This window comes from Zootermopsis nevadensis, unplaced genomic scaffold (genome assembly GCF_977971745.1).
Source record: "Zootermopsis nevadensis isolate Lab colony 2312 unplaced genomic scaffold, Znev_1.0 Znev_ptg000236l, whole genome shotgun sequence".
NCBI lineage: Eukaryota > Metazoa > Arthropoda > Insecta > Blattodea > Termopsidae > Zootermopsis > Zootermopsis nevadensis.
This window is the reverse complement of record NW_028259364.1, coordinates 60,001-69,326: the sequence shown is the minus strand read 5'-3', so window position 1 is coordinate 69,326 and position 9,326 is coordinate 60,001. Positions and strand designations below refer to the sequence as shown.

Genomic DNA, 9,326 nt, shown 5'->3' with positions numbered 1-9,326 from the left:
ATTTTACGAAAAAGGCCGGCTTCGTTCCCCTTCCCGGCAAACCCTTCGCCACCGCGATGCCGCGGCCCTCTGTCCCCCGGACACGGTCTATAGGCGGCGTATCGTGGACACACTGCAACCGACTCACTCGTAGTCCGGGCGCGTGCTAGACTCGCGATGCCAAACGGCGCTTCGGCGCTTATGCATGTCGAGTGAAGAGAGGGAAGGGTGCCCTAATGGCACCACGGTTCTGGGGGCGCTCACGTGGCGTCCCCCTAACGGCACGAAGTGGCCCCTGCTCGCAGGGGCGCACGGAGTGCGAGCGTTGAAGTATGAACTGGACCCCCTCGCCGGACCCATCCGGGACCGCGTGGAGGGGGAGGAACGAGCTCCAAGTGAGTCTTCGGTTCCCTGGTTGATCCTGCCAGTAGTCATATGCTTGTCTCAAAGATTAAGCCATGCATGTCTCAGTGCAAGCCAAATTAAGGTGAAACCGCGAATGGCTCATTAAATCAGTTATGGTTCCTTAGATGGTGGACAGTTACTTGGATAACTGTGGTAATTCTAGAGCTAATACATGCAACCGAGTCCCGACCGGAGACGGTCGGGACGCTTTTATTAGATCAAAACCAATCGGTCGCTCACGCGGCCGTTTGCCTTGGTGACTCTGAATAAATGGAGGCGGATCGCACGGTCTACGAACCGGCGACGCATCTTTCAAATGTCTGCCTTATCAACTGTCGATGGTAGGCTCTGCGCCTACCATGGTTGTAACGGGTAACGGGGAATCAGGGTTCGATTCCGGAGAGGGAGCCTGAGAAACGGCTACCACATCCAAGGAAGGCAGCAGGCGCGCAAATTACCCACTCCCGGCACGGGGAGGTAGTGACGAAAAATAACGATACGGGACTCATCCGAGGCCCCGTAATCGGAATGAGTACACTCTAAAGACTTTAACGAGTATCCATTGGAGGGCAAGTCTGGTGCCAGCAGCCGCGGTAATTCCAGCTCCAATAGCGTATATTAAAGCTGTTGCGGTTAAAAAGCTCGTAGTCGGACTTGTGTCCCACGCTGCCGGTTCACCGCCCGTCGGTGTCTAACTGGCACGCACGTGCGGACGTCCTGCCGGTGGCCCGAGCCGGCGCCCGCGGGCGATGGGGGCGGCGACGCTCCCACGCCTCGGGTCGTCTCGGGGAGGGCCTACACAATCCCGTCGCGGTGCTCTTGACCGAGTGTCACGATGGGCCGGCACTTTTACTTTGAACAAATTAGAGTGCTTAAAGCAGGCAGCAGCCGCCTGAATACCGAGTGCATGGAATAATGGAATAGGACCTCGGTTCTATTTTGTTGGTTTTCGGAAGCCCCGAGGTAATGATCAAAAGGGACAGACGGGGGCATTCGTATTGCGACGTTAGAGGTGAAATTCTTGGATCGTCGCAAGACGGACAGAAGCGAAAGCATTTGCCAAGAATGTTTTCTCTGATCAAGAACGAAAGTTAGAGGTTCGAAGGCGATCAGATACCGCCCTAGTTCTAACCATAAACGATGCCAGCCAGCAATCCGCCGAAGTTCCTCCGATGACTCGGCGGGCGGCTTCCGGGAAACCAAAGCTTTTGGGTTCCGGGGGAAGTATGGTTGCAAAGCTGAAACTTAAAGGAATTGACGGAAGGGCACCACCAGGAGTGGAGCCTGCGGCTTAATTTGACTCAACACGGGAAACCTCACCAGGCCCAGACACCGGGAGGATTGACAGATTGAGAGCTCTTTCTTGATTCGGTGGGTGGTGGTGCATGGCCGTTCTTAGTTGGTGGAGCGATTTGTCTGGTTAATTCCGATAACGAACGAGACTCTAGCCTGCTAAATAGTCGCATCCGGTATCCTCTGTGCTACCGGCGACTCCTAATCTTCTTAGAGGGACAGGCGGCTTCTAGCCGCACGAGATTGAGCAATAACAGGTCTGTGATGCCCTTAGATGTTCTGGGCCGCACGCGCGCTACACTGAAGGAATCAGCGTGTCCTCCCTGGCCGAAAGGTCCGGGTAACCCGCTGAACCTCCTTCGTGCTAGGGATTGGGGCTTGCAATTGTTCCCCATGAACGAGGAATTCCCAGTAAGCGCGAGTCATAAGCTCGCGTTGATTACGTCCCTGCCCTTTGTACACACCGCCCGTCGCTACTACCGATTGAATGATTTAGTGAGGTCTTCGGACCGGTGGGCGCGGGGTTTCGGCCCTTCGATTCCACCGGGAAGATGCCCGAACTTGATCATTTAGAGGAAGTAAAAGTCGTAACAAGGTTTCCGTAGGTGAACCTGCGGAAGGATCATTAACGGCACCGAGAGTGACCGAACAGAGAAGGAAGGCATTAAGAAACCGAGTACGGTTGCTGGCTCTGGGGGAGTGCGTAATCTCGCTTGCGAGTGGACCGCCTTCTCGTGGAAGTACCCGTGTCTGGTCATTCATGATAATACAACCTCTACTGATGACTGAAAAATAGATGACGTCAACCTGAGGGGGGACCGGTCGGCGAAAGTCGCACCGACTCCCCCCGCATGAGGGGGAAGACGCATCATAATATGTGACCACTACTGATGACTGAAAAATAGATGACGTCAACCTGAGGGGGGACCGGTCGGCGAAAGTCGCACCGTCTCCCCCCGAATGAGGGGAAGACGCATCAAAAATTAATAAAAGGAAGGCATTAAGAATGAACCAGATGAACGGGGCTCTGCGGAAGGCGTAATCTCGCCTGTGATTGGACCGGCTCTTCCTGGCAGCGGCCGGATCTCGGAGATAACGTCGTCGGCCTGAGGTGTCCAGGTCGGCGAAGTAATCCCCCGGAGGGGGACGGCAAGACCGTCCCGCCTCGAGGTGGGAAGTAGGAGCGAAAGATGGTGAGTGGGTGCCGGCGGCACGCGGGCTCCGAGGATCCTCAGGGATCCAAGGACAACCCGCGCGACCGCGAGCACTGGGCTTAAAGCCACTTTATCTGCCCACGCAAGGCCGTTTCGGCGGCGCTTGAACGAGAGGGGAGCGCGGTCTGACCGTGCCGCTGTTCTGGGGGCAGCTCCCCCTCGAAAAATAACAACTACCTGTCCTACGGGACTAGCAGTAGCATCCTACCCGAAGCTCTGCTCGAATCTAGAGAAAAACAACCCTGAGCGGTGGATCACTCGGCTCGTGGGTCGATGAAGAACGCAGCTAATTGCGCGTCGACATGTGAACTGCAGGACACATGAACATCGACGTTTCGAACGCACATTGCGGTCCTTGGATTTCCAATCCCGGACCACGCCTGGCTGAGGGTCGGCTACATGAAACCCGTGGGCCCGCGCGGTCTTTAAGATAATAAGGGAAAGAAAGAAAGAAAGAGAAAGAAAGAAATAAAGGCACGCGAGCGGCCCTACGCTGGGGGGTCTGACGAGCCTGCACCTCGCACCGCCGGCGTCGCTCCGAGCAATCGGTGGCGGCGTCGGCGACTGCGAGGAGGTTAAGGGGAGTCAGTCGCCCTTGAAGGCTTCACAGGGTTCGGTGGAGCGAGCGGATAGACTTAGCTCGCCCTCCTCTCCTCGGCGACGGGGCCCATCCTTCCCCGATCGCGTCTGAGAAGAACTGACGCCCGGCTTGATGTGATGGGAGACAGGCAAACTCCCGAGACAGAGAGAGAGACACACACTTGCCGGGCGGGAGCGAAAGATATGACCACAATAAATAATGACCACAAAAAAAACAAAACAAAAAGAAATCAGTTCAATGAGAGAGGCTAAGCTTCCGACCGCTCACATCGGCCCGTCGGTACAAAAAACCATCTTTCCGACCTCAGATCAGGCGAGACTACCCGCTGAATTTAAGCATATTACTAGGCGGAGGAAAAGAAACTAACAAGGATTCCCCCAGTAGCTGCGAGCGAACAGGGAAGAGCCCAGCACGGAATCCCGCGCGGAGACGTGCAGGGAGATGTCGTGTGTGGGAGGTCCCACTCTCCCGGGGCGCGGTCCAGCGAGTCCAAGTCTCCCTTGAATGGGGCCATCGCCCGCAGAGGGTGCCAGGCCCGTAGGACCGCGGCCGCTCCCGGGTGGGGACTCTCCTCAGAGTCGTGTTCCTTGAGAGTGGAGCACTAAGAGGGTGGTAAACTCCATCTAAGGCTAAATATGACCACGAGACCGATAGCGAACAAGTACCGTGAGGGAAAGTTGAAAAGAACTTTGAAGAGAGAGTTCAATAGTACGTGAAACCGTTCAGGGGTAAACGGGAGAGACCCGGAAGACCGATTGGGGAGATTCAGCCCCGTCCGCGCAGTGCCGGCCCCCGGGCGGGTGCTCCCGGATGTTCCCGGCCGCCGGTCGCGCCGCGAGGCGCGCGCCGGTGCGAGTCGGGCCCACCGGCCGCTCGGGGTCTAAAGCCGCGGCCGCGGCGGGGTGCATTTCCTGCCCCTAGTAGGACGTCGGGACCCGTTGGAGGAGCAGGTCCCTCGCGGACCATTGCGGCCTAAGGCCCGGGACAGAGACCGGGGTGGCTTCCGCCGAGGCGCGGGACAAGGGCCGCCCCGGACCCCGGTACATAGCCTGGCCGCCCTCCGACGGTCTGTTTTTTCGTGGTAGCTGGCCCGCTGCCCCCGCCCTCCGCCCGCGAGGGAGGTAAGGGCGGGACGCGAGCGTCCGGTCCGCCGGGGCAAGCTCTCCGGCCGAGGCCGCGGTGCCGTGGCTCTCGCCACGTCCCCGGCCCCCGGCAGGCTGCTGGCCCCCGGAGCCCTCGGACAGCTTTTGGCCGCTCCCGTCTCCGGCGCTTCAGCTTCGGGTGCTCTCCCGACCCGTCTTGAAACACGGACCAAGGAGTCTAACATGTGCGCGAGTCACTGGGACTCATACTAAACCCAGAGGCGCAGTGAAAGCGTGGGGCGCGCCCGGTACGCCGGGCCGCCTCTAAGGGAGGACGGCCGGTCGTGCCTCTCACGGGGTGCGGCCGGCAAGCACTCCCGGGGCGCCTCGGCCCAGGCCGCAGGCGCACCCGGAGCGCACACGTTGGGACCCGAAAGATGGTGAACTATGCCCGGCCAGGACGAAGTCAGGGGAAACCCTGATGGAGGTCCGCAGCGATTCTGACGTGCAAATCGATCGTCAGAGCTGGGTATAGGGGCGAAAGACTAATCGAACCATCTAGTAGCTGGTTCCCTCCGAAGTTTCCCTCAGGATAGCTGGCGCCGAGTTGGAATGGGACCAGTCTCATCCGGTAAAGCGAATGATTAGAGGCCTTGGGGCCGAAACGACCTCAACCTATTCTCAAACTTTAAATGGGTGAGATCTCCGGCTTGCTTGAGCGAAGCCGCGAGACAAGAGAGAGTGGGGGGGGCTTGCTCTCCCCCTCTCTCCCACTCGGATGATGGTGCCAAGTGGGCCAATTTTGGTAAGCAGAACTGGCGCTGTGGGATGAACCAAACGCCGGGTTAAGGCGCCTAAACCGGAGCTCATGGGAGACCATGAAAGGCGTTGGTTGCTTAAGACAGCAGGACGGTGGCCATGGAAGTCGGAATCCGCTAAGGAGTGTGTAACAACTCACCTGCCGAAGCAACTAGCCCTGAAAATGGATGGCGCTAAAGCTCCGTGCCTATACCCGGCCGCCGGAAGGCAAAGGCGTGTAAGCTGAAGCCCCGGCGAGTAGGAGGGCGCGGCGGTGTGCGCGGAAGGGTCAGGGCGCGAGCCCGCCTGGAGCCGCCGCCGGTGCAGATCTTGGTGGTAGTAGCAAATACTCAAGCGAGGGCCTTGAGGGCTGATGCGGAGAAGGGTTTCGTGTGAACAGCCGTTGCACACGAGTCAGTCGATCCTAAGCCCTAGGAGAAATCCGATGTCGATGCGGCGGGGTGACTCCCCGCCCGTCGAGGGCGAAAGGGAATCCGGTTCCTATTCCGGAACCCGGCAGCGGAACCGAACCGTCGGGCCCCTCGAAAGAGAAGCTCGTCGGGGTAACCCAAAGGGACCCGGAGACGCCGTCGGGAGACCCGGGCAGAGTTTTCTGTTCTGCATAAGCGTTCGAGTTCCCTGGAATCCTCTAGCAGGGAGATAGGGTTTGGAACGCGAAGAGCACCGCAGTTGCGGCGGTGTCCGGGTCGTCCCCTCGGACCTTGAAAATCCGGGAGAGGGCTACGCGGAGGTGTCGCGCCGGTTCGTACCCATATCCGCAGCAGGTCTCCAAGGTGAGGAGCCTCTAGTCGATAGACTAATGTAGGTAAGGGAAGTCGGCAAATTGGATCCGTAACTTCGGGATAAGGATTGGCTCTGAGGACCGGGGCGCGTCGGGCGTGGTCGGGAAGCGGGCCTGTGCCAACGAGCCGGGCCTGGGCGAGGCGATGCCGCCCGGCAACGGGCGCGCGGATCCGAGCTCGGTCCCGTGCCTTGGCCTCCCGCGGATCTTCCACGCTGCGAGGGGCCGCGCTAGCTCGCGGCGTACTCTTCGGCCGCCACTCAACGGTCGACTCAGAACTGGCACGGACTTGGGGAATCCGACTGTCTAATTAAAACAAAGCATTGCGAGGGCCCTAGCGGGTGTTGACGCAATGTGATTTCTGCCCAGTGCTCTGAATGTCAAAGTGAAGAAATTCAAGCAAGCGCGGGTAAACGGCGGGAGTAACTATGACTCTCTTAAGGGATGACTCCGGCCCTTAACCCTAGGCCTTTGTGTCTAGGGACATGTCTAGGTCCGGTTATTACCACCTGAGAGTCGGGCAACGATTGGGTCACCACTCAGCTAAACTTCAACGGAGGAATCTCCCAATGGGTTAGCCACCTGGGAGGTTACCAACAGGCTTTCGATCTTGAGAACAGAGCCTCGGACTTCGGAGAGTATGACCCCGCTCTTCGTCGTAGGCTTCGGCCACGGCAGGGGGCTACTAATGACGATGGCGCAACCATGGACAACGAGCTATTCATAATTAAGCTCCCTTTTCAATCTTATTCCTGCCCTACTTGTCTCCGTAGTGGCAGGGGGAGCTATGTCGCACTTAGCCTAAGTGATATCATCCTTCATCACAAAGATAAACACTCATCTCTTCAACTAAACTTCCAGTGTGCTAAGTGCGACAAACTATATCAAAGGAAGCATTCAGCTCTGTGCCACCTAGTTAAGTGCACAGGTGTAAATACTGTTCTGCCCTTTAAATGTCATTTATGCGAAGACTCCTTTGGAACAGCAGTAGGTCTCAGCCAGCACAAGCGCCACCTTCATCCTCTGGCGAGAAATGCTGAAAGGCTGGCCTCAGTCCCGATGCCGAGAACTCCACCTTCTTCGGCTGGGAGAGTTTTCTCCCGGGATGATATCGAGGCCATGCTTCAGCTGGAGGTTATACTAAGAGGCGATGCACGGATCGCTATGAAGATGGCAGCTCAGCTCAAGTCAAAAACGGCTAAACAGATACGGGACAAACGCCGTGAACCCATTTATATTGCTAAAAGGAACGCACTATTGAAAAAGACAGCTCCGACAGATCCAGGGCCTAGTATGGCAAGCCCTTCAGGCGAGCAAGGGGGTATAACAACCGTTGAAACCCCCAAAGATGTGTATGAGCAGGCAAACGCCTTAGAATTAGAACCTGCATCAGACATGCAGGGAGAGTGCACTCAACCCAGAGACGTCCAAACAAGTGCAGCTCTTCCTGAAAACAATAGGAACACTACCCAGGATGGGAATTCCAAGTGGGAATCTGAGATAACTCAACCGGGTGACTGGAACCCACCCGCAGGTCACCCAACAACAATTATTCCAATAATGGGTAGTCAGGACGACATTGCCCGGGGTGGGGGTTCAGAGTTAGAACTGGGGACAGATCAATCTGAGATAACTCAACCGGGAGACTGGAACCCACCCGCAGGTCACCCAACAACAATTATCCCAATAATGGGCAGTCAGGATGACATTGCCCGGGGTGGGAGTTCAGAGTTAGAACTGGGGACCGACCAACTCTGTGACTGCATCCCATCTGCAGATCACATAAATGAATATGAGGATACCGACAATATTTGGAGGGAGAGTCTTCGGGAATCACTCCTTGAGCTGGGGGGAGATAGGTTCTCTAAGGATGCTGCGGAATTAGTCGGCAATATCAAGAAATCCGTTGTAGCTGGCAACCTATCCCAAGAGGTCATCAATGAAACTTACTCCGCCGTCTTGGATTTCCTCCGTCCCAAACATACATCCTCATCCACTACATCCCAGAGTTGCCCGAAGCACAGTAAAACCAAGGGCAAGAAAAGGAAAAGAGCGCTCAAGCGCTTTAAATACGCAATTACTCAAAACCTCTTCAAGAAGAACCCTGCACTGCTAGCAAAGCAGGTTAGAATGGGCACAGATCTTTCCGCCCAAAATGGTGCACAATTACCACGAGAGGAAGTCGAACATCTTTATAACATCCTCTGGAGCACCACGCCCAGCCTCCGGCTTCCTGACTATGTGGAAACCCCTGATCCAATATCCTTGGACCTATTTCTGGGGGAGCTTAAGCAGGAGGAGGTATATAAGAGGTTGGGAAAGATGAAGAGGTCCACAGCTGCGGGCCCAGATGGTATTAAACCTGATGCTTTGGGCAACAAAGTTAGCCGGAGAGTTTTGTGCGCTCTGTACAATCTGATCCTACTCTCCGGCCACCTGCCTTCAGCCTGGAGGCAAAATCGCACCACCTTAATCCCTAAAGAGGGGAAGGACGCAACGAAAGCAGTAAATTATCGTCCGATAACAATCAGTTCTGTCCTCAGTCGCCTCTTCTGGGGTATTATTAATCAGAGACTGGGGACGGTGGTGCGACAGAGCCCCAGACAGAAAGGATTCGTAGCGGAGGCGGGTTGCTTCGCTAACATTCAGATTTTAACGGAACTAGTGAGGAGGATGAAAAGAGACAAAGGCGGCGTTGGTATACAGCTCGACGTCTCTAAAGCCTTTGATACCATCCCTCATGAAGCCATAGGTCCTGCCCTTACCAGGAAGGGCCTGCCAAGTAGATTTGTGGATCTAGTGGTAAGTTCCTACAAAGGGGTGGAGACCTCCATATCACACCCCAAAGGCGACATCAGAATTTCCCTCAAGAGAGGGGTCAAACAGGGGGACCCCCTCTCTCCTCTCCTCTATAACCTGGTTATGGAGCCGTTGCTAGAGGAGTTGGAGGCCATGTCGGGTTATGCAATCGATGATAGAAACATTTCTTGCCTAGCTTTTGCGGACGATATATTCCTCTTTGCGTCCGACGCCCCAAAAGCACAAGCTCTACTGGATCATACCGTGGAATTCCTTGGGAAATTCGGGATGACGATATCGGCCAGTAAGAGCTCAGCATTCCAGGTTAAGAAGCTCAAGGATACCTGGGTGCT

General features: G+C 56.3%; 2 non-coding genes and 1 pseudogene across 2 annotated transcripts; all 3 read left to right on the top strand.

The window, feature by feature from the left end:
- The first annotated feature begins 387 nt into the window (after positions 1–387).
- On the top strand, positions 388–2,305 carry LOC147870640 (small subunit ribosomal RNA). The gene has a single exon (XR_015533272.1). It is a non-coding gene; the product is annotated as a small subunit ribosomal RNA (ribosomal RNA).
- Positions 2,306–3,129: 824 nt separating this feature from the next.
- LOC147870639 (5.8S ribosomal RNA) lies at positions 3,130–3,285 on the top strand. The gene has a single exon (XR_015533282.1). It is a non-coding gene; the product is annotated as a 5.8S ribosomal RNA (ribosomal RNA).
- A 505-nt stretch (positions 3,286–3,790) lies between these two features.
- Positions 3,791–9,326, top strand: part of LOC110840746 (large subunit ribosomal RNA) — a 9,122-nt pseudogene continuing 3,586 nt past the window's right edge.